Below are 23,180 nucleotides of genomic sequence, written 5' to 3'. Positions count from 1 at the left end.
TGCGTGAAAGATTTATGTGCTTTTGAAGGAAAGAAAGGGGCTGTCGATTTCCTATCTAAAAAGGGGTCAAATGCTTGATTATAGTCTCCAACTAAAATCACATTGCTGTCAAAGTGCTGAGACACCAATTTATTTAAGTGGGACCAAAAAGGAGCATCACCAGAAGTGGGAACATATATATAGAATAGAGAGGGAGGAACACCATCAATCGGCAATTTGGTATATAGCCATCTACCTTCCTCCTCTTTTTCTTGCAAAAAAAGGGAAGTCTTTAGTGACTTGTGAATTAGAGTGATGAAGCCGTTACGTTTACCATCCCCAGGCGAGTAGAAGAGTTCACCAACTCAGTTTTTCTTGAGTTTTAGAGATTCAGATTCAGTAAGGTGAGTTTCTTGCAACAAAACAATTTTTGCATCCAGTTTCACCGGATAAGATCGCTCAATAGGGGAATTCAGACCTTTAAAATTCCACGTAAATATATTTTAAACCATAGTTCAAGGAAATAAGTTAAATATTACAATAAACTAAGGGTGGGCGCAGTGCTCCGCTCCGTCCACGGAGTGTGCGTAGTGTTGCCTACTTCGCAATTCGCAAAGTGGGCGTAGTAGGCAACACTACGTACACGCCGTGGTGGAACACAGTTGCCTGCCACCCGACTCCCTCCCTGCCCAAAATAATGTTAAACATTGCAAAACTAATTAAAAAGGACTTACGTGAGATGTGGCGTCCCGGGCTCCCTCTTCCTGATGTCGCGCCAACTTCTTCCAGACAAATGCGCATACACGGGCGCCCGCGCATGCGCATTTCTCACAAGAAATGTGCATGTGCGGGCACATGCGCATTTGTCTGGAAGAAGGCTTCGAGACACCAGGAAGAGGGAACACCGGGACGCCGCATCTCAGGTAAGTCCTTTTTAATTAGTTTTACAATGTTTAACATTATATTGGGCATTTAGAAGAGGGCGGTAGGGAGGCGGGCGGCGCTTAGTGGGGCTACGCAAAGTGTGTGGGTGGGAGTAGATTCCCCCCCACTTCATGGTGCTTTGCGTAGCCACACTACGCACACCACTCACAGGCCTACAATAAACAATGCTTGAAGTAAACATCATTAAAAAACAGATGAAATGCAGAAAGATGTAAATACAATTTGAGATTTAAGAAGTTATCAAACGAAAAAAGAAATGATTAACCAACTTTATCACAAATATCAATACAATGTAGAAGCAATGCAAGTAAATGCAATTTATATATGAAATTTAAGAAAGTACAAAAAGAGAAGAAGTGGAAAATAAGAGAAGGAATATTCGAGGGTAGAGAATAGTAGTATATTTAGATAAGAGAGAAAAAACCAGGAAAAAGAGAGAAAGGTACAAATGGATAGAAGATGAAACATTACAAGGGAGAGGAGCGACATACCTACAAAAACTTCGGAACAAATGAAAGGTGGGGGAGGATGAGACCACATGGAGCGATGGCACGGTCAGACTCCACAAGGGAAGACGGGGAGGCTGTAGAACAATCGATAAACAACACAGATGGATCTTAAGATGACATAAAGGCAAATCCTGTAAGGGAAGAAGAAAGGATTAACATCAAGCTTTAAATCTTAATATGAGCAACAAGAACATTAACCATTGTAATGGATCAAGAAAAACCTGATAGATAAGAGCATAATCATTATCTAAGAAGACAATAGAGCAGACTACTTAGAATCCAAAGAAGAGGAGTAAGTGTCCATATTCTCTTCGCCACATGAGTTAAGGAAACATTTCAGTCTCAAAGGGTCTTTTTAAGTAGTGGTTTTGTTGTTATATGTCACCTTAAAAAGGCATGGGTGAAAAAGACCAAATCGGTCACCCATAGAACGAAGACTTGGTCGTAAAGTAAGGAACTCCTTGCACCTGTCAGCAGTAGATTTTGCTTAATCCTGCTAAAAGAATAATGCGTTATCTGACCAAGAAATGCGTCCAACGGATCTAACATCCGCTAGAATCTTGAGCAGCTCAATATATTTTAGAAAATATAGAATAACTCCTCTAGGTTTCCTCGTGCCGGGAGATGAAGCAGTGTCAGATGGAGGACACAATGTATGAGCCCTCTGAATGTTGAGAGGAGAGTCTTATGGTAATTTAAGGAGTTTCAGAAGGAAAGACTTGAAGAACGCAATACGATCTGATCCTTCTGATTTTTCTGGCAGACCCTAAATGCGTAAAATATTGTGCCTATTCCTATTTTCAAGATTCTCGACCTGCCTCTGTAGTGCTGATACCTGAGAATGAAGAACCATTACTTTTTCTGTAGAAGATTCCAGGAATTGGATAGATTGTTCTGCAATTATAAGCCTTTCTTCCATTTGCAACCAGTTGTCTGTTAAAATTTGGATTTTAGAATTTTTTTCTGCAACATAGGGGTGAAGAGCCCTTATTTCGTCCAGCAGGAGGTCTAAGGATACCAATGAAGAATGTTTTGGCGGAGAAGGATGGTCGATCTTAAGTCATTTACTAGGAGCCCTATTCGCATTAGAAGGCATATTAATATTCGAAGAAGTGGAAGTCCCTTTAGGCGATACATCTATTGACTCTGCCATTCGTCACTGTTTAAAATGAGAGCAACTCTAGATGAGAGACTTCAGTACAAAAATCAGGTCTGAAGAGCTAAGTGTTGCTTTAATTGTTGTAAGATAGAAAGTAAACTTCCTCAAAGAGAGTTGTAAAAGAAGCAGTCATATGCTCATATATGCCCTGTGCTTTTAAAACATCAGATACAGTGCCAAGCCTTTCAGACAATAATTACAATAACGTCATTGCTTCCAAAATGGCGGGCGCCTCCTCATGAAACAGTTAAAACATTAAACAGGGAGAGAGATTGCAACTCAGCACAATTTTTTAGATTATCAGCGAAATATACCTGCAACGTAGTGCTTTTCACCATTTGAGCAGTTCCCCAACAGAAGAGATATTGTGTGTGATGCTGTTCTCGTCAGTCTTTGAGACAGAGAGTATTTGCAGCACAAAATGGTGGGCGTGGCATCCCCGAAGCCGCCCGGTGACGAGAGAGGAAGATAATTGCGTTTCAGACAATGAGCGAGAGAAACGCTCACATCAGGATGCTTACCATTGCCTGTGGGGTCCGTGCTGGATTTTTTAAGTCTTTAGAATATCATTTGTGCCGCAGATCCGTCTGCCGACCCAGGAGAGCCAGAACATTGCTGCCATCTTCCGTGGGCTCTAGCCACGCCCCCCCCATCTGGAAATGTTAATGCTGAAATAGTCGGTTTTGTTGCACCCTCCTTTAACCATAACATGCTTGTGAAAGCGAACATCACTATGTAAGCAAGATGAAAAATAGCAGCTGTATGTGTGTGCTAGCAGAATGCCACCATATTCTTAGAAAGAAAAAGCACATATACCCGAATTCATGACACTGCAGTACATAACAATTGTAGTGTCTTCCACGTCCATAAAACTACACACCCAAAGACCAACAACATATTGGTTACAATGCCGTACATCTGTGTAAATGTTGCTAGGACATAGAGATATACACATATTTCTCCACTCAACCCATCAAAAACACATGCAAATCCCAGTCCACGTTTAAGCCCATATCTACTGCTCTGAACTGGATAATCCTTCTACTCTCTAGTTGTTTTTGTAATATAGTTCCATTGCTTTGTCGAGGCATAGGCTCAAATGTTAAGCCTGATTTTGATCTTAGGTTTTTGATGGAGACCTGCCAATATACTTCCCCTGCTATTCTCAGTAAAAGAGATGGAAAACATCTCATGAGAAGCTACAAAATTACTAGGGAACCCATGCTTAAGACTTGCATCAAGGGTTTACTATGATCCCAGTCTATTGAAGGACCCATCCTAGGCCCTGAGATGATGATTTAGATTGATGGTCAAGAAAACATAGTGACAGAGACTATGGAAATTCAGGTCTGCAGCATTCAAGCATATCTGTAAAATAGTTGAAGTTGGCACTGGACAGGTCCCTAAACTCATTGTGAAAGGGATCACATTTTTGGTCAAAGATTCTGGAAGTCGTGTCCGCGCAGCACCAATTTGTCATAGTGTCTCTCAAAACAAGGATTCCAGTCAGTTTTCCCATCCTTGAGGTTAGGAATATGGAGAAAGATATGCCTAGACATATAGAAATGCTTGAAATCCTTTGTAATATTGGAGTGGGCTTCGAGAGCTAGAATCTTACAGACAATTTACGTAAAATAAAGCAGAAATATTACGTCCATAAATGAGGTCACAGGAAGGCACATATCCAGGGGCAAGAATTTTTATACTGTACTAACTGTTAAACTGTAGCATATAGCAATGCTAGACATCCTTTGCAATCTGTGAGAGGGCATTAGAGTTAGGATCTTGCAAATGATTTAAATAAAGGAGAGGAGAAACAATGTGCATGCAAAGGAGGTGACAGGAATCCCCATATCGTGGGGCAGACTCTTGATGCAATAATAACTTGCAAACTGTTCCAGGGTACTGATGCGAAGGAATCTCTACTGGTTGGTTCACCTCCCATGTGTGACTAGAGAGACACAGTGGTTTGCCCAGCCCTCTTGACTGGCTTCAGCTTTGCTAATGAGATTAAGTTTATGTTGCAAATTTGCCATGCCAGTACTGGCTTGAATATGAGACAGTTATCAACAAATGTTGTCCTAGGCATCTTGGTTCATATCCAAGTTATTTTTGAATGGATTAGGTCTTACCACTCAAATCTTCTAGTAGGCAGGTGAGGGTTTGGAGGTTGAGAACAGAGTTGAAAGGAGTAACCCAAAAGTCATACATTTTGTAACCATAAACTGATTGAATCAGTCGGGTAGAACAAGAATACAATTGGGGAAGCTATTAATGCAATCAAAGAAAATGAGACGGCTCTCTAACACACATAGAATTACTTCTTCACGCTTAATGAATAAGACATAGGATTAAAGGATTTGATGCAATGTTATTTATTTCATAATTACTTCATTAAATGATATATACATTACATATATAGGCTGTCAAAACAAAAAACACTAAAAGCATCAATATAAAGTGTGAATGGGTGACATAAGTGCATGGTGCTTAAATGGTGAACATTATATACAGTGAAAGCAGTTCTCTATGTACAAGTGTTGGAGTAGTCCAGATATAAGATACAGTCCAGAGATTCCTATCTTGACTAGTACAGAATCCTGGTAATACTGGTCCTAGAAAGAGCGACGACGTTTCAACCCTTATGGAAGCGCACGTTCAAAGGGACATTACAAACATGTATAATGCCTCTCTGTGCAGAGCTATGGCCGTAGAGCACACGTTCAACATTGCAACGCAGTGAAGTGAATGCGGGCGTACGTGGTCACCAGGGCCCGATTAGTAAGTAAAAGGCCCATTCCGACGGTGAAACGTGCTCAACTAGGCGGAGGCAGGGGGGTGATTCCGTGATGAGGTGCACGTCAGTTAGACAGTGCGCGGGTTTGATGCCCTGTCACGGCGCGGTTTTGATGCGGCTAAATTAAATACATTATGGTTGTTGAGAAACCCAGTCCGCGAGATGACTATGGCACTAATTAAAAGCGGAAAGCCGTGCTGTCAATATCCGAAACCCGTGCAACTAAATGGATAAAACTGGTCGTGTCTTGAAAATTGCATTAAAAGGTCCCATGAAGCGAGCTCCACTACTGCGCTGTCATGGGATGAGCCTGTACGGTTAAATTAAATAAACCTGCCATGCAGTGAATATGCTTAGAGAGCCCGAAGAGTGTGATAGTCTCAGAGTGACCACCCGCATCAGCTTACCTATAAGTGGGATCAAGTTCCGATCTTCGTTTGAGACGATGGTCAGCCGTGGATCACTGAAATAATATCGACTGACAAAATATCGACCTGCAATAATATCGTGGAAAAAATATCGACAGACAAAATATCGAGTTTCTATGTACAAACAGGTAAGTACAAAAATATCGAGTTTAAAATATCGTTTACAAAAATATAGTTTAAAAAAATATCGACTTTACTAAAAACACTATTAAATTACATTAATAATAAAAACTAAGTACTAAAATATACTTAAGAATACTTAAATTTTATTATGATAATTAAATAATTAATGAAAGTAAAAAAATAAAAAATATTTAATCATATTTCTTAAAACATATAAATATAGTAACAAAATATATTTAAATAATAGCCAATATTATTAACGTACAATAACAAAAGAGTAAAAATTACTATTCCCACTCCAGTGGGTGCAACAGTAGGGAAAGCGTTGGATAGCGTAGGGGTTAAAATTACTATTCCCACTCCAGTGGGTGCAACAGTAGGGAAAGCGTTGGATAGAGTAGGGGTTAAAATTACTATTCCCACTCCAGTGGGTGCAACAGTAGGGAACGCGTTGGATAGCGTAGGGGTTAAAATTACTATTCCCACTCCAGTGGGTGCAACAGTAGGGAAAGCGTTGGATAGCGTAGGGGTTTAAATTACTATTCCCACTCCAGTGGGTGCAACAGTAGGGAAAGCGTTGGATAGCGTAGGGGTTTAAATTACTATTCCCACTCCAGTGGGTGCAACAGTAGGGAAAGCGTTGGATAGCGTAGGGGTTTAAATTACTATTCCCACTCCAGTGGGTGCAACAGTAGGGAAAGTGTTGGATAGCGTAGGAGTTAAAATTACTATTCCCACTCCAGTGGGTGCAACAGTAGGGAAAGCGTTGGATAGCGTAGGGGTTAAAATTACTATTCCCACTCCAGTGGGTGCAACAGTAGGGAAAGCGTTGGATAGCGTAGGGGTTTAAATTACTATTCCCACTCCAGTGGGTGCAACAGTAGGGAAAGCGTTGGATAGCGTAGGGGTTTAAATTACTATTCCCGCTCCAGTGGGTGCAACAGTAGGGAAAGTGTTGGATAGCGTAGGGGTTTAAATTACTATTCCCACTCCAGTGGGTGCAACAGTAGGGAAAGCGTTGGATAGCGTAGGGGTTTAAATTACTATTCCCACTCCAGTGGGTGCAACAGTAGGGAAAGCGTTGGATAGCGTAGGGGTTAAAATTACTATTCCCACTCCAGTAGGTGCAACAGTAGGGAAAGCGTTGGATAGCGTAGGGGTTAAAATTACTATTCCCACTCCAGAGAATACAACAATAGGGAATGTAAATAATTCATATATTATTCAATAATCTACAAAAAAATATCTATTAGTAATTAATTAAAAAATAGTAATTAACATTACTTAATTAAATTATTCACCTATTAATACTAATTAATAAAGCATTAACAAATAAATATTTGATAATTTAAACATATATTACAATTGTTTCCAAATAAATAAATTTTAATTAGTTTTATTATTTAATTATTTTTTAATAATTTACTTTCCACCCTATGCCCCTATAAACCCACTACCCGCTACATAAATTAAATTTGTTACATCTACATAATTACCAATTAATCAATTGATATAAAATAATTAACAATTTTAAATTAATTAATTAACAAATATAAATTAATTAACAATTAATTACTACTTACTATCAATAAATAAATGTACATATTTAATTAATTATAAATAAATTACTTCCCACCCTATTCCCCTATAAACACACAACCCGCTACAGAGTTAAATTAGTTTCATTTACATAATTAACAATTAATCAATTACTCTAAATTAATTAACTATTTAATTTTAATTAATTAACAAATATAAATAATTAGCAATTAATTACTAATTACTATCAATAAATACATTTACATATTTGAATAATTATAATTAAATTACATCCCACCCTATTCCCCTATAAACCCACAACCCGCTACAGATTTAAATTACGCAAAAATTATTATAACAAAATTAGTTAAATATAATTATTTATAACATAAATACACAATTTTCACACATATTATAACATAAAAATACACTATAAAAATTATATATTATTAAAAATTGGATATATTTTACTATCTATATTATATACTTCGATATTTTAACTATCTATATTTTTTACAGTCGATATTACTTCACTTACCTTAAAAACGATATTTTTGTAGTCGATATTCTGTCCAGTCGATATTTTCTCCACTCGATATTAAATACTCGATATTATGTCCAAACGATATTTTGGACTCGATATTATGTCTGTGCACCGTCAGCCGTACCATCCGTCTGCTGCCGATAGTCAGAGTGGCAGAGACACCATGACTATCACATTATAACTACTGGATGGACGTTGCCGTGAGGATGCGTGCACATTCTGTGTAACCTAGCGACGACGTAGCGTCATGTAGTGTATCACGCATGGAGCGTGAGGACAAGGAAGACTCGTGTGGTGCATTCTGAGTAGATCATGTCTATGAATATCCTGTCTAATTGCGATAGTGGCCCCTATTATAAACATACATATGGGTACAAGATAAGAGTTTAGCTACTCAATGATTGAGCAGAGGTGGCTGTTAATGTTGTCAATAATGCAGTGCACCCAGAGGGGCAAGATATCTACCAATGCACATTGCAATGTGTGCCCTTAATACAAACCAGATTATTCGTGCATAATTTGTTCGGGTATTCATGATTATTCAAAACATACGGATATATGCAAATGCTCTCATTAACACTGAAGAAGCGCATTCTCAGGGCTCATTCACACCGTCTTGAGCATGCTCACCGGGTCATGCCTCCACAGGCCATGTTCTAAGACCGCCTTAATGACTAGTGAATAGCTTACCAAATAAAACCATCCCTTCTCCTCAGATAACTGGCCATTGCACCATCCTTTCCCAGGCTGGGACCACCGGCCTGCACACAGGGTGAGTACCATGACTCCCCTTATTCTAGGTGTGATTTTCCCAATGAACCACTCGTCTCTCTTACACGGCTCATTTTTGTTTTCAGACTACCTTACAAATACCACACCTGTCTTGAGGAAGATCCGCCGTGACCACCTATTGGGGCACCATAAGGGTCGAAACGTCGACGCTCTTCCTAGGACCAGTATTACCAGGATTGCATACTACTCAAGATAGGAATCTTTGGACTGTATCTTATATGTGGACTATCCCAATAATGTTCACCATTTAAGCAACATGCCCTTATGTCACCCATTCACACTTTATATTGATGCTTCTTGTGTTTTTTGTTTTGACAGTCTACATATGTAATGTATATATACTTTAATGAAGTAATTATCATATAAATAACATTGCATCAAATCCTTTAATCCTATGCCCTATTCATTAAGTGTGAAGAAGTAATTATATGAGTGTTAGAGAGCCGTCTCATTTTCTTTGATTGCATTAATAGCTTCCCCATTGTATTCTTGTTCTATCCAACAGAACCAATTTTTTTGTTTAAACATTACTTACCCAGGTTCTGAGGGACACAGGGTGGCCCCTTATTTCTTAACTATCATTGGTGCAGGTGCTGACCTGCAAAGGTATTTTACCTTCATTTTTTTGTGTTTATGTATTGAATGTAACTGTCTCACATATGTTTGTATCTAAATTGCTTACTGTACATTGAATGAATCACAAACTGTACCACGTATAACCTAACATGTCAGACAAAGAAACTCTCTCCTATAGCGAGGATTATATTGCCAGATTAATACAAGAACAGGGTGCATCAAATTTCTTGCTAGTTGCAGACCGTGCTTCAGTCGATTCTGCACTTAATGAAAAGCTATTAAAGATAGAACGTCTAGGGCCAGATGTAGGTAGGCCTTTACCGGTCGGTAACGGCCGAAAATACCGATTTTGGGCCGTTACCGACCGGTATTGAGTGATCCGTATGTAGGTGACAGAAAACAGGCCGAATCGGTAAATATGCCGATTCGTTAAAGTTACCGATCGTTAAAGTTACCGATCGTGGAAGTTACCGATCGTTAAACGTACCGATCGGTAAACCAACCGATCGGTAAACGTACCGATCGGTAAACCAACCGATCGGTAAACGTACCGATCGGTAAAAAACAGTCAAAATTGAAATTGAGATGTAGGGAGGCACAGAAATACCGAATTTGCTCCAAAATCGGTATTTAACATTCGTTAATTACCATGGATTCAAAGCAGGTGGTAACCAGGTGCAGCCCATAAAAAAGGACCCAAAATGCAATTCTGTTTGCACAATGGCTGCATTTTATGTCATTGCAAGACGGCTACGGCTACAGGAGGAAGGAGAGAGGGAATGGCAGAGACAGGAGCAGGTTTACAGGCAGAGGGTGACCCTGTTCATGCTCACAGAGGAAGAGATACTGCAAAGGTACAGGTTGGCTCCAGACACCATCTTGGAGTTAATCAGGGACCTAAAACCACTGTTGGAGCACCCCACTCCAAGGGCACATGCAATCCCACCACATGTACAGGTGCTGTGCAGCATCCACCTGCTGGCGTCAGGGAGCTACCAGAGCGTGGTTGCTGCGGTGGGAGGGGTGAGCCAGAGCAGCCTCTCAAGGTTTTTCCAACATTTCCTTGACGCCATGTTGCATAGGATGGAGCATTACATTTCTTTTCCATCCACCCATGCTGAACTGTTTGCAACCATATCTGACTTCTACCAGATGTCAAGATTTCCCCATATCATCGGATGCATTGATGGGACGCACATCCCCATTTGTCCCCCTGCTGCCACGGAATACATTTACCGCAATAGAAAGTCAAGCCACACCATCAACGTGCAGGTGATTTGTAATGCCAAGAACGTCATCACAGACATTGTCGCTAAATACCCGGGAAGTACCCACGACTCATATATATTTCAAAACAGTGGCATCTATGCACGCCTGACTGCAGGGGAATTTGGTGAAGGCTACCTCCTAGGTAAGAGACAGTGTGCAACACCTATTACACTATTGCAATAAGCAGTACATGTATGCATGTGAGTAAATTGTACCCTTCTCATTGTAGGAGACAGTGCATATGCCCTCCGCTCATTCATACTCACCCCCTACCTCAACCCCTCAACACCCAGCCAAAGGAGATACAACCGGGCACACAAGAGCACACGCAATGTTGTTGAGAGAACATTTGGTATATTGAAAAGTAGGTTCAGATGCTTGCACAAGAGCGGAGGTGCAAGGCAGTATACCCCCATTACCTGCTGTAAGATCATTGCTGTCTGTGCTATGTTGCACAATCTGGCTGTTAAGAAGGGGACTGAGGTGGAGTTATCTGACTATGAGGATCATGACGACGACATTGCTGTGCCTGAAAGACATCCTGCTGGAGTGGCAACACCAAGTGATGGCAGATACAGACGTGATGACATAGCACGCAACTATTTCTGAGTAAGTGAAGACACTGAGCTATAATGAAAGCACAAGTTTCTGTTTAATTCGATTCGTAAAGTTTTATTGAAGAACAAAAGTGCAACAGTAAGCATTTGACATCAATGCTCACAGTGGGCAAACACACTCAGACAGGTGTAGAATCCACCAACCATAGTTATACATTGTCACTTGGCTGGTTGCAATGGCACAAATGTGCATATAACACTGTATGAAACTATAAATGTAATGTCCATTGGCAGTAGGCCATCGTTACAGCTGTTCATTTACGCACACGCTTTGCATTGGCAGGGGTCTGTGGCTCATCCTGTTCACTGGGCGCTTGCCCTATAGCCTCACCCTGTCGCCTGCTGCTCCTCCTTGGCTCTATGCCATGGGGGCTAGCTGTGCTGCTCCTACTGGTGCTAGCTTCAGTGTCCAGCACGTCTACAGCAGAACCTTGTGCACTTTGTGCATTGAGTAGGGCCTCCAGCGCACCGGTCATTCCAGCTATGCCCCTTGTCAACTGGTTGCTATTCTGAGTCAGGACTAACTGACTATTGACGCTACGCCTGCATAGCAGGGATGTGGCTGTAGCCAGCTGCTCCATGGATGTCTCTATTCTCACTGCGCGCTGCCTGTCCCTGCGCCTTGCACCAATATCAGAGTCAAGTTTTGTGCACAGTTGCTGTATGCCTGTTGCCATGCTCTGGTTGACTATCACCAGCTCTTTTATGCCCTTGCTAATTTCTTCCATGTGGATGTTCATGTTTCGCATTTGTCTTTGACAGGCCATGATGCCCTTGCCCTGCATCCTCTGAATCCGGACCATGGCTCCCTCCAGGCCTTTGAAGACACTTGAACCCTCCCCATGTGCACCTTCATTCCTTCCTTGCACTGTGCGCCTTCTAGTGGAACCTAGTACAGGCTCTGTGCTGGGCTGCAGTGTGGCAGTGATGTGAGCTTGTAACAAGTGAAGTGAGTCTTCACCCTCCATTTCATCACCACCTGTCTCCATTTCCGGCAGTGGGGGAACAACATGCCTCCTGCCAGGGTGTGCAACAGGTGTTTCTACAACAAGGGATGCATGCATTTCTGGTGATGAGACCAATAGTGGTGACTGCGAAGGAATTGGGGAGCCCTGCATTTCTTCACAGATGTCAGTTTCTTGGGTGGGTGGCTGCCCACTCGGAACACCTGTGTCGTGGGATGCACTGGGCCCTGGCTCCTGACTGCCATCCCTCTGGGGTGCCGCGCCCTCTGCCTCCTCAGACTGCCTGCTGGATGTGAGACCTGTGGACATATGAGTACATATCAGCTAGGTGTAATTGTGTCACAGCCACCACAATAAAACATGTTACATTGCACTTTGTACATGCTGCCTGCCCTTCGTTTTGTAAGCATTCTTGTGAATAATGTGTTGGTCACAGTGCTGTGTGACATGGTCTTCCAATGACTAACTACATGTATCATGATGCATTGGTACAGTTTTGCACAGGCACCATGGGACTGGGGTAACTTAGCTGCAAGGGGTGAGGGATGTATGGGGGTGGGAGGGGGATAGCTGTGCATGCATCTTACCTTTTTTCTTTGCAGCTTGCGCAGAGCTGTCCACTTCTCCCAGTCCATGGACACTGTCAGCCTCCAGGGTTGTGGCTACCAGCTCCTCCAGCTCGTTGAGGGGGGGTGCAGTGTTCTTTCCTCGACCTGTTTGCTGTGACTGTCTGTGGCGCTCAGCCAATTTTTTCTTCGTGAGGCTCCTCAGGTCATAGAACCTCTTCTTTAAATCGTCAGTGCGTCTGTTGGTGACTCCCACTGCATTTACTTTATCTTTGATTTCCAGCCAAAGTTTCCTTTTTGTTGATTCTGGCACAGTTAGGGACTGCTTTCCAAAAAGTCTGTGGTGTACCTTTACCACCTCCTCCACAAGGAGCTGTAGCTCCTGTCTACTGAATTTAAGCTTTCTTTTCCTTTCAGCCTGCTCAGTGTCTCTGCTGCTTTCCATGTTGGAGTTTTCAGTGAATACACAAGCTCTGTCTGCTGCTTCTGCTGCTCCCACTCACTCTGCTCCAACTGCCTTTCCTGCACCTTCTAATTAGTTGCACCTGCCTGTGGGGCCACTCCCTGGAGAGTAGGGGGAGGGTGGTGGCACCTGATTGGCTGTTGTGTTGAGTTTCACTTTTGTTTGTTGTCCGTCGCGGGAATTACCGATCGGTATTTACCGATCGGTAAATACCGATCGGATAATGCCGATCGGTAAATACAGATCGGATAATACCGATCGGATAATACCGATCTTTTAATACCGATCTTTTAATACCGATTTTTAACGATTCGTTAAATAATCCAGATGTTGCTACCTACATCCCAATTACCGATTTTGGAATACCGAATCGGTAAAATTCGGTAATATTCGGTATTTCAAAATCGGTAAATGTGATTTACCTACATCTGGCCCCTAGAGAAGAAACTAATTAGGTCACGTCTCCATGGACATGTACTGACAAAATAGTTAACAGCTAACATAATCTCAAAAGGTTTACAAGTCAGAAACGAACAATCTATTTTCATTGATGTTCCCAAGTTTAGAGAAGGTTTCAGTTTTGTGGCCAACAACTGCTCAAGGCACTGGATGGTGTTTGGGGTTGAAACTGCCATAGAATACGTCAAGAAACTAACACAAGAGATAGCTGATTTAAAGAGATAAATCTTAGAGGACAGTGCCCTAACCAACGCAAAAGAGGCCCTAAATCAGGCAGAAAAAGCACTGACGGAATTCAACACAGTTACCTGAACAGGAAACTTGGCAAACTTACCAAGGATATCAGAAACTACGACAAGAAATACACATACCCGTATTTGGCTGATGAATACTACCAGCAGGACAACCAAGGATTCTTCACAAACAGAAGCAGACAAGGAGCAAGACCCTTCTACACCTTCTCTGACTCCTCCGTTGGCAGTGGCTCAGAAAACGAATTGAAAGATCCATCCACGAGCAGACAAGGACACCAGGCTCCTCAACAACAGCAGCATTTTTCAGACCAGAGCTACCGCCAATCCAATCATGGTGGAGGCGGGGACCAGGGTTGGGACCGCCCGAGGGGATGGAACAGAGGACGAGGAGGTCAGAGAGGCAACACACGTGTGAGGTTCTTCCCGTCAAAGGGCACTGAGACAAACATACAGATGGTAACAGGAATGGCAGTAATGGCAGATGACAAGGCCATACCCAGTACAACTGATCACCGGACTGACTCATCGGACACTGCGGGTTCTGTAGTATCAACGGACCCAATTAGAATACTACAGATCCCATCATAAATCTATCAGATCAAACAATAACAACGGCAAAAAGAGAGATACTGAATAAGGGTCTCTCCTTCGTCCCCACAAGTAGACCAGACTTTTTTACCACCAAACTCTAGTTACAGAAGTTCTTCCGCAAAGTGAGATTTAAATATTACTTTGGCAGGAACACCTACGAACCTAAATTGTCGGCAACACCATTCAAGCCACCATCTACCTTAACGCCAGGAGCCTACTGCATGAGCTAACGGATATTGCCATTTGAACAGGTTGTCTTGCAATAAGTGATGGCCTCGCTTGAAGAGAGACAGTATATAAAGTACAATGTCACAAGAGAAGAAAAATATGGGCTCAAAGAACTACCGGAAAACAACTTGATAGTCGTGAAGGCCGCCGACAAGGGTGGAGCAGTGGTGGTACAAAACACCACAGACTATACTGAGCAGACTGAGCAGCAACTCAGAGTGCAAGAAAGCTATTGCAAAACACCAGGGTACCCCACAATGGATATCAAAGCACTCATAGAAGTTCTCACTGAAGAAGGTGTTCACGAGGGATTTCTTAGCCCAACAGAGAATGAGTTCCTGAATATCAAGGAACCACGAATACCCACCATATAAACCCTGCCGAAAGTGCATTTGCATCTGGAAAAACCACCCGGGAGGCCCATCATATCAGAGTGCGGTTCGATGTTGGAACCAGCAAATCAATTCATCAACCACTTTCTCCAACCCTGGGTTCCTGAAACGAAGTGATATGTACATGACTCTATGCACATTACACAACTGCTTGAAGACCAGCCCTTTGACTGTACCATGCAATTCCTGGTTACGCTTGATGTTTCATCACTCTATACTTCCATACCTCAGGCAAAAGCGATAGAGGTTGTATGTAACATACTTGACAGACGTCCAGCACCACAATGAATAACAACAAGCTTTTTGGTTGATCTTCTGGAAATCGCCATGACGAAGAATTATTTTGTGTTTAAACAGCAATTCTACTTCCAATGCAGGGGAGTGGCTATGGGCGCAACTTATGCACCAAGATTGGCCAATATTTATTTGGACAGCTATGAGGAAGAACACCTGTGTTCGCACCAAAACCCTTTCATACACTGCATCGAGGTCTGGAAAAGATACATAGACAATGTTATTATGATCTGGTCTGACACTGAGTCCCAACTCCAGGGATTCTTCAAATGGTTAAATGAAAGAAGCAGTGATATCCAATTCACAATGAACTATAACCGTCTCTCCAAAGACTTCCTAGACATAACTTTTAGAGTGGAAAATGGCTCGCTTTGTTGTGACCTCTACAGAAAACCGACTGAAAGGAACACGTTGTTGAAGTATGAGTCACACCATCAATGCAACCTATGAGACAATCTGCCTTATGGACAATATCTGAGAATGAGGAGAAACTGTACAAAAAGGGAGGACTTCTTCAGAGAGATTGATGTACTTACAAAACGCCTACGTGAGCGCGGGTACCCTTTGGGGCTCCTGAAACGTGCCAAGAAAAGGGTTTGGTACTGCCCCAGAGAACCACTTCTAATACCCAAAGAAAAGAAACCTGGCACTGACAATATAGTGTGCGTCACTACATACCACTCAAAAAGTAACAGCATAAAGAAGATTATCACGAAATACTGGAAATAGGTCCCATCTGAACTGAACACTGAAGCAAATCCCTTGTTTGCATTCAAGAGAGGACGGAATGTAAAATACAACGTTGTTAATGCATACCTGGAACCAAGGAAACAACCGGACCTACGAGACTAACTAGGGCTCCAGCCGATACTGGGCCACTTTACAAGTGGCACATGTAAAGCCTGCCCCTTGTGCATAGAAGGTCAGACACTTATGCACCAGAAAAAAACATACAAATTGCCCTCTCTGACATATTACAACTCCATTAAATGTCATATATATCATTCTCTGTCCTTGTAACATGCCATACATTAGTCAGACCACCCAGAAGGTTAAAATGAGAATCTTGCAGCAAATGAGCAAGATTAGATGTGAGGTACAGGGAGCGCCTCTGGTGGAACACTTTGTACATCTTAACCACACGCCAGAGAGCTTTAAGTGGAGGGTGGTGGAAAAATCAATGCCAACCCAAGGGGTGGGTCTATTGCACTGGCCCTAAACCGCAAAGAGTGTAAATGGATTCACACTCTTAACTCAGTAACCAACGAGCTGAATGAACAAGAGGAAATATCAAAACAAATGGGCCTGATGCTTGATGTTAACTGAGTTCTTTAACAGATAACAGCACTGTCCTCCTTCACTGTACTCTCTCAATATGGTTGTGCATGGATGATCCTTTTAAATGTACACTATTGGAATATACTCTTGTCTTCAGACTCTTGGCAATCGTGACACACACCATGGTGCCGATTCGGATTCGTTAAAATTCCCCGCAATTCGCTGTACGGAGCGTTTTTCCCGTACGATTCATATACCTACAATGTCCCCGTACGTACAATGAAGTAAGATCCTAACCCAAAGCATATTTACATACGAATCGTACCAAACACCATACGAACAAAAAATACATACGAGACATATCCGGGTCACACTCTACATGCCGTCCATACGTAAACAGGCAGCAGTTTCTGGCCCAGCAAGTATGAATCATCTCAGCGACCCTCCGTACGACCCTATTGCTATGGGAGTTGAAAACTACCGTAAAACCAGAGTCCCGCACCCCGGTACTCGACAGACACGCCATAAACCCCATCGACCGTGTCATTCCAGTCCTGTACGTCTACGACCTGGTGCAGAGAAACCGACAACGGAGGTGAGTACAACGTACCGCAACAACGGAAGTGTACCTGTACGGTGTGTCACAGGCTCACATATATCAGCATTGCAATAGTGATACGAGCCGCACACACACCATGAATTTTGGGGTTCGGTGAGTCACATGCTCGCCTATATCACCATTGCAATAGTGATACGAGCCGCACACACACCATGAACGTTGGGGTACGGTGCATCACACGCTCGCGTATATCACCATTGCAATAGTGATACGAGCCGCACACACGCCATTAATGTTGGGGTACGGTGCACCACACCCTCACGTATATCACCATTGCAATAGTGATACGAGCCGCACACCCACCATTAATGTTGGGGTACGGTGCGTTACATCTGAGGTGTGTGTGGATATGACTCCCAGCAGTGCCCAGACACAGGAGGGGTGGGTGCACATGACTCCCAGCAGTACCCAGACATATGAGGGGTGGGTGCACAGGACTCCCAGCAGTGCCCAGACATAGAAGGGGTGGCTGGATATGACTCCCATCAGTGCCCAGACATAGGAGGGGTGGCTGGATATGACTCCCAGCAGTGCCCAGACATAGGAGGGGTGGGTGCACAGGACTCCAAGCATTACCCAGACATAGGAGGGGTGGGTGCACAGGACTCCCAGCAGTGCCCAGACATAAGAGGGGTGGCTGGATATGACTCCCAGCAGTGCCCAGACATAGGAGGGGTGGCTGGATATGACACCCAGCAGTGCCCAGACATAGGAGGGGTGGGTAACAGGTCTCCCAGCAGTCCCCAGCAAAGGAGGGGTGGCTGGATATGACTTCCAGCAGTGCCCAGACATAGGAGGGGTGGGTGCACAGGACTCCCAGCAGTGCCCAGTTATAGGGGTGGGCATTACCATCATCATAAAACAAGTACATAGGTGAATGTTTACATCCCTAACCTGTGACAGTCCTGATAGTTGCATAGCAACACATCACTCACAGCAGTGTCCCACTACACAGAGGATGGATTTCTGTCACACACTGCGGGACACACTACATGTGGGTGTGATGTCAGATCCCACATGCAAATCCACCCATGGAGTTTGCAGGCACCCTACACACCCTCCCATCATGACTCAATAGTGTATAGTCATGTAACAGCCCACCAAACAAAGAGAGCAAAAAGGAAAAACACACTGTCATGTACATCCCGGGCCTGATATGAATGTCCAGGTGGTGAAACATGTACTCTCTCATGGAAGGTACAGGGTTGAAACCCCTTAGATACAAAGCACTACATTGTGAGTATTGTGCACAAATACCCTGCATAAAAAATCCAAACATAAGGGTAAGGCTGTGATCATACATCTGCATAGTGTGATAAATGCTGGTGGTGTCCATGAAGGCATTGCTACATACTACAAACACAAGTCCAGTGAGTATTATGGATGGCGCAGACTAATGAGCAGAACTCATTTGTGAGCATGCATGGCCATTGCTGAAGGCAATGTCCAAAAACATAGGAAATCTGCACAAAAGTCACCACAACAATTAGCAACTGTCTGTTGTGAAGATCTCATGTGTCACTGAGGAAGGGACACCCTTTTGGACAATGTCTGTAGGCAAACTGGACACACACAAATCGAGATAATTTGCTGCAACATTGTGATGGCACATAGATACCATGGTACACCTCCTTACCATCAGAAAATAGACATCTTTCACAATACCAAAACATTTCCATGACACCAACTCCTAGTCACACAGCACCTAAAGCAAGTACCTGAAATGCAACAGTTTTGAAAGAAACAAAATATGCTTTATTCAGCTCCAAAAGGAAAATGAGTTCATAAATGAGTCCCGGCTCAAAGAAGGCCAAAGGCCAGTCCACAAGAATGTTTGTTTTTGGTGGTACGTTATGGAGATTGTCACCCCCAAACTTGCCTGCACCTGATGGAGTTAAAGGGATGTGGACCCATGGGGGGCATCATCTGGGTCAGTGACCGGCACCGCAGAGACAGAAGAGAGAAGGGTAGGTGTTGTGGGTGCAGGGGAGGAGGAATCCTCCACAGTGGCATGTGCAGCGACATAGGTGGAAATGTACTCAGCGCTGCACACTGCTGCCAGGTCCACCAGACCACCACCTGCACCCGGGGACACAATGGGAGTGGAACCTGAGGGAGGGCTCTGAGTATTACGGACTGCTTCTGTGGTTGCGTGCATGCCATCTGACCCCAGTCCCTGTGGGTGTGCCTGCATCCCCCTGAGATTGGGTGTCTAGAGATCTGTGCCTAGACTTCTGTGGTGATGTGCTGGCTGGCTCTGTTGGTGTGCGTGATCTTGTGTATCTGCGTGTTCAGTGGACAGGTAAGGGAAAGGGGGATGTGGATGGGTCTGAAGGAGGGGGGGACTTGCCGCTGCAGAAGGGCAACTGCTGCTGTCAGTGAGGAGTCTATGGACGATAGACTCCGACATTGGTCAGACATGTTATCTGACATGCCCTCCATGAATGACAACAACTGTGTCAGTATCTGGGTTTGACCATGGAGGACAGTCAGCTTTGATGTCAGACCAACATGAATCTGCCAGAGTAGGTCCACAGACTCGGCACTGAGGGCAGCAGGGGAGACAGTGGCAGGGGCTGCGGTGCCGGGGACGAAGGAGACATGGGGGACAGCACAGATAGAAGGGACCCTAGCAACTGGGAGGGTAGAGATTGGTCTGGAGGAGGTGGGGACAGACACATAGGTGGAAGATGCTGTTGCCGTGTATTCCCCCTCCTCCTGGGAGTCAGAAGCTGAGCCGTCTGCATGATAAGAAGTGTCCCCTTCCAAAGGTCCGGTCGCATGACTCCCCTCACCCTCCGTGCCACTGGCTCCCTCCAACTCCTCCAAGCTGGTGGCAGTGCTGCTGGGTTCCTCCTCCTGGTCCATTCTCATGTCTCCTCCAGTGTTGGTTGATGATGCTATTGGCAAGAAGAATAAATAAAAATGCATCAGTCACGTACACATCTGACACATGACCACATAATTATTTGGGCACAGCACAGTTGGTATAGACACAATGCTACTTGGACACCAGGATCCAAAAACCAGACCAGGCCACAACTTGAGTGACAATCACACTGAGGAGGTTCTATTTTTTAACATGAGAGCTGACCTATACAATGAAGGTATGCCACCTCAAGTTCAGAAATCAATAAACTGTTGTGTTGCCCCTCAGGGCAAAGTAACACACCTCACTTACCAAGGTTACACCACACCCAGAGCCCAGGAAGTACTGTTTGGTGAAAAGTAATGTCATAAAATCTCGACATCTTGGGACTCTGCATACTTCACATATTCAGCTTGTATTGCATGTGTAAATTATCCATCTTGTGAACATAACACATATGTGCCTGCATGAAAGATCTCTCAAAAGGAAATGCACACAAACAACATTGACACATGTATTGAGACAGCTTGCACACTTCAAGATGAAACAATGTTAGAAACAAATGGCGTGGACCATATACCATATACATGGTCCAATGGAGGTCTAGATGGATTGACACATATTAGTCTGTACAATTGACAGCAAAGGAGTCTCAAGCACTCAAGACCACTGTGGGGACATGTCTATGTAGACCAAGGCACACCATTAACCACTAACACTGGCCTCATTCAAAAACTGCCTGCTTATCCAAAAACATTGCAAATGTTGTGTGGTGTGCACCAACTATAATGCAGACACATAAGTGTAACCTACACAATTTGTCATATGAACACATTCCAAACATTAACAACTCGCAACAAGTGTAGGGAGTGCCTAGGTACATTCAGCAATGTGATATCACTTCAAATGTGTCACTCCTCACAGGGGCATCTATTACCAGAGCAAACAGTTGCTAGCACATAACACACACTGGCTGGCAGGTGAGGGGGCCCATATGTCCCAAATCAGGACAACGCTTAAGCTAATGTGCCTGCAATTGTGAAGATCAAAATGTTTGCTGCATTGTAGACAAACCCTTAACCACATGGGAAATGTGAGCACTGTAGTGTGCACACTAAGACAAAACATCGTAGCATCACAATTACATACATTTAGCAAAAGTCTTTGAGGCACAATCTTCTCTGTAAGCAAACAACATAGCCTGTAAAGCCCCCAATGACAGCACTGTCCAGCATCACAGGGGAAGTGCATGGTGATAACTGTACCTCCCAAATTACATCCATATCTCACAACTGACAAGGCCAAACAGGCAGGTCCATCACACCTCTCCTGCACAACACCCCCATCACTCCATTAATGTGATTGATATAGCTCAAGAAGTTAAACATCTGAATCAGGGTAACAAAAACAGTGCTGCAACTTTTGAAAAAGTAAACCAAGGTCAATTCCTGTAGCTGGCAATCCATTTTAGTCACAAACAACCAGCAACAGATACTTGTGAATAGGTACACAGGCACTGCCCAGTGTGAGTATTCACAAGCCAAATCTTGTATTCATGGACAGTGTGCACATGTAGCTAACACATCATAAATACAAAGTATGGCAGTGACCAATGCCACTGAGGCACACCCATGCTGAACCCACATAGACTGGGCACAGTGCTGGATGATACACATGATTAGGAGGCCAGGGTGTTGCAGGGCACTGTAGTGGGCACACCGATCTGTGGGTCTAGAAATGCTGACTGTCTCATGAATAACTGTCTTGTCACTATGCATATCTTGCAAATGATGTACATCATGTATGAGTATACAACATGGGTCATGCATGCCGGTAGGGTGTGCATTTTGAAAATTACACTCCTATTTGATACTCATGATCACTGCAAATAAATATGAATGCAAAACAAAGTGCACAGGTCGTGGCACAGGAAAGGTACCAACACATGTCACAGACCTCCCTCCCACATGATGCGCAAATCAATGTGCAGTCTAATTACCTTGCTCCCTAGAAGTACATATGCAAAATGTTAAACACACCAACCAGGGGATCATCTTAGTACTCCTGCTATTCATCCTGATGATTGCAACGTGTGTCGAATCAGCGTTCCATGCACAGACGTGGAAATGTCCATTTGGGTAAGAACTCTAAACAGGCTTTTTTGGGTTAGTATGCTTTGGGAATATGTGGGAACTGTTTCTGTGCATGTTGTAGAAGCATACATACATGTGTCATTAACACGGATCAAGATGCCTGTTGCAAGACACCCATGACTAGACAGTCACCCTTCTTGTCAGTCATCTGTTGTTGACTCTGGTGAATGCATCAATGTATGTAAACCTTGGGCCAGACACATTGCGGATGTCACCGGTTTACATTGTGTGTGACATCACAACCACAGTCTCTGTGTGCAATTGCAACCTCACTGTGTGCAGCAGGATGTGTCTGGCTCATCACATTTATGTTGTGGGCCAATACAGTTTGGTTTACCTAATGAGATGTTGTGAAGGTGTGGGCCAGTGTATGTCTCACATGTTTTGACAACTGTCCAGTGAGTCTGTTCGTATGGATGCATTGCCCCTTGTGCCAGTATGTAATGTCACTATCACGTCGCTACATCAGTGCCGGTGGAGAACACTGCTTTGCAAGCCTCCTTGGTAACTTTATGTTAACTTTCTATTCCCATGATTCCAGGAATGTTGCACTGATGACGCACCAACATAGTGGTATGGCAAATGTAAAGTGTTTTTTGCTTTGTGTGAGTAGCACTGCTATAAATTCAATTCACTGTATTTTTTAACCTCATTCATACACTGTGAGTAACTTGATGAGTGCATGGTTCTAATTGCATTGAAGCAGCCTGGTGAGCTTTAGATCGCCTTCATTTAGGTGACAAACTCTGCAACCTTTTATGTGTCCCTGTTA

General features: G+C 43.5%; 1 long non-coding RNA gene across 1 annotated transcript; it reads left to right on the top strand.

The window, feature by feature from the left end:
• Nucleotides 1-10,723: 10,723 nt before the first annotated feature.
• Nucleotides 10,724-12,092, top strand: LOC147666664 (uncharacterized). The gene is made up of 3 exons (XR_015304747.1): nt 10,724-10,802; nt 10,890-11,269; nt 12,040-12,092. It is a non-coding gene; the product is annotated as an uncharacterized LOC147666664 (long non-coding RNA).
• Nucleotides 12,093-23,180: the final 11,088 nt, after the last annotated feature.

Source organism: Lissotriton vulgaris, unplaced genomic scaffold (assembly GCF_964263255.1).
Source record: "Lissotriton vulgaris unplaced genomic scaffold, aLisVul1.2 SCAFFOLD_649, whole genome shotgun sequence".
NCBI lineage: Eukaryota > Metazoa > Chordata > Amphibia > Caudata > Salamandridae > Lissotriton > Lissotriton vulgaris.
Note: the sequence above shows the minus strand (reverse complement) of the source record. Positions and strands in the feature narration are given on the sequence as shown.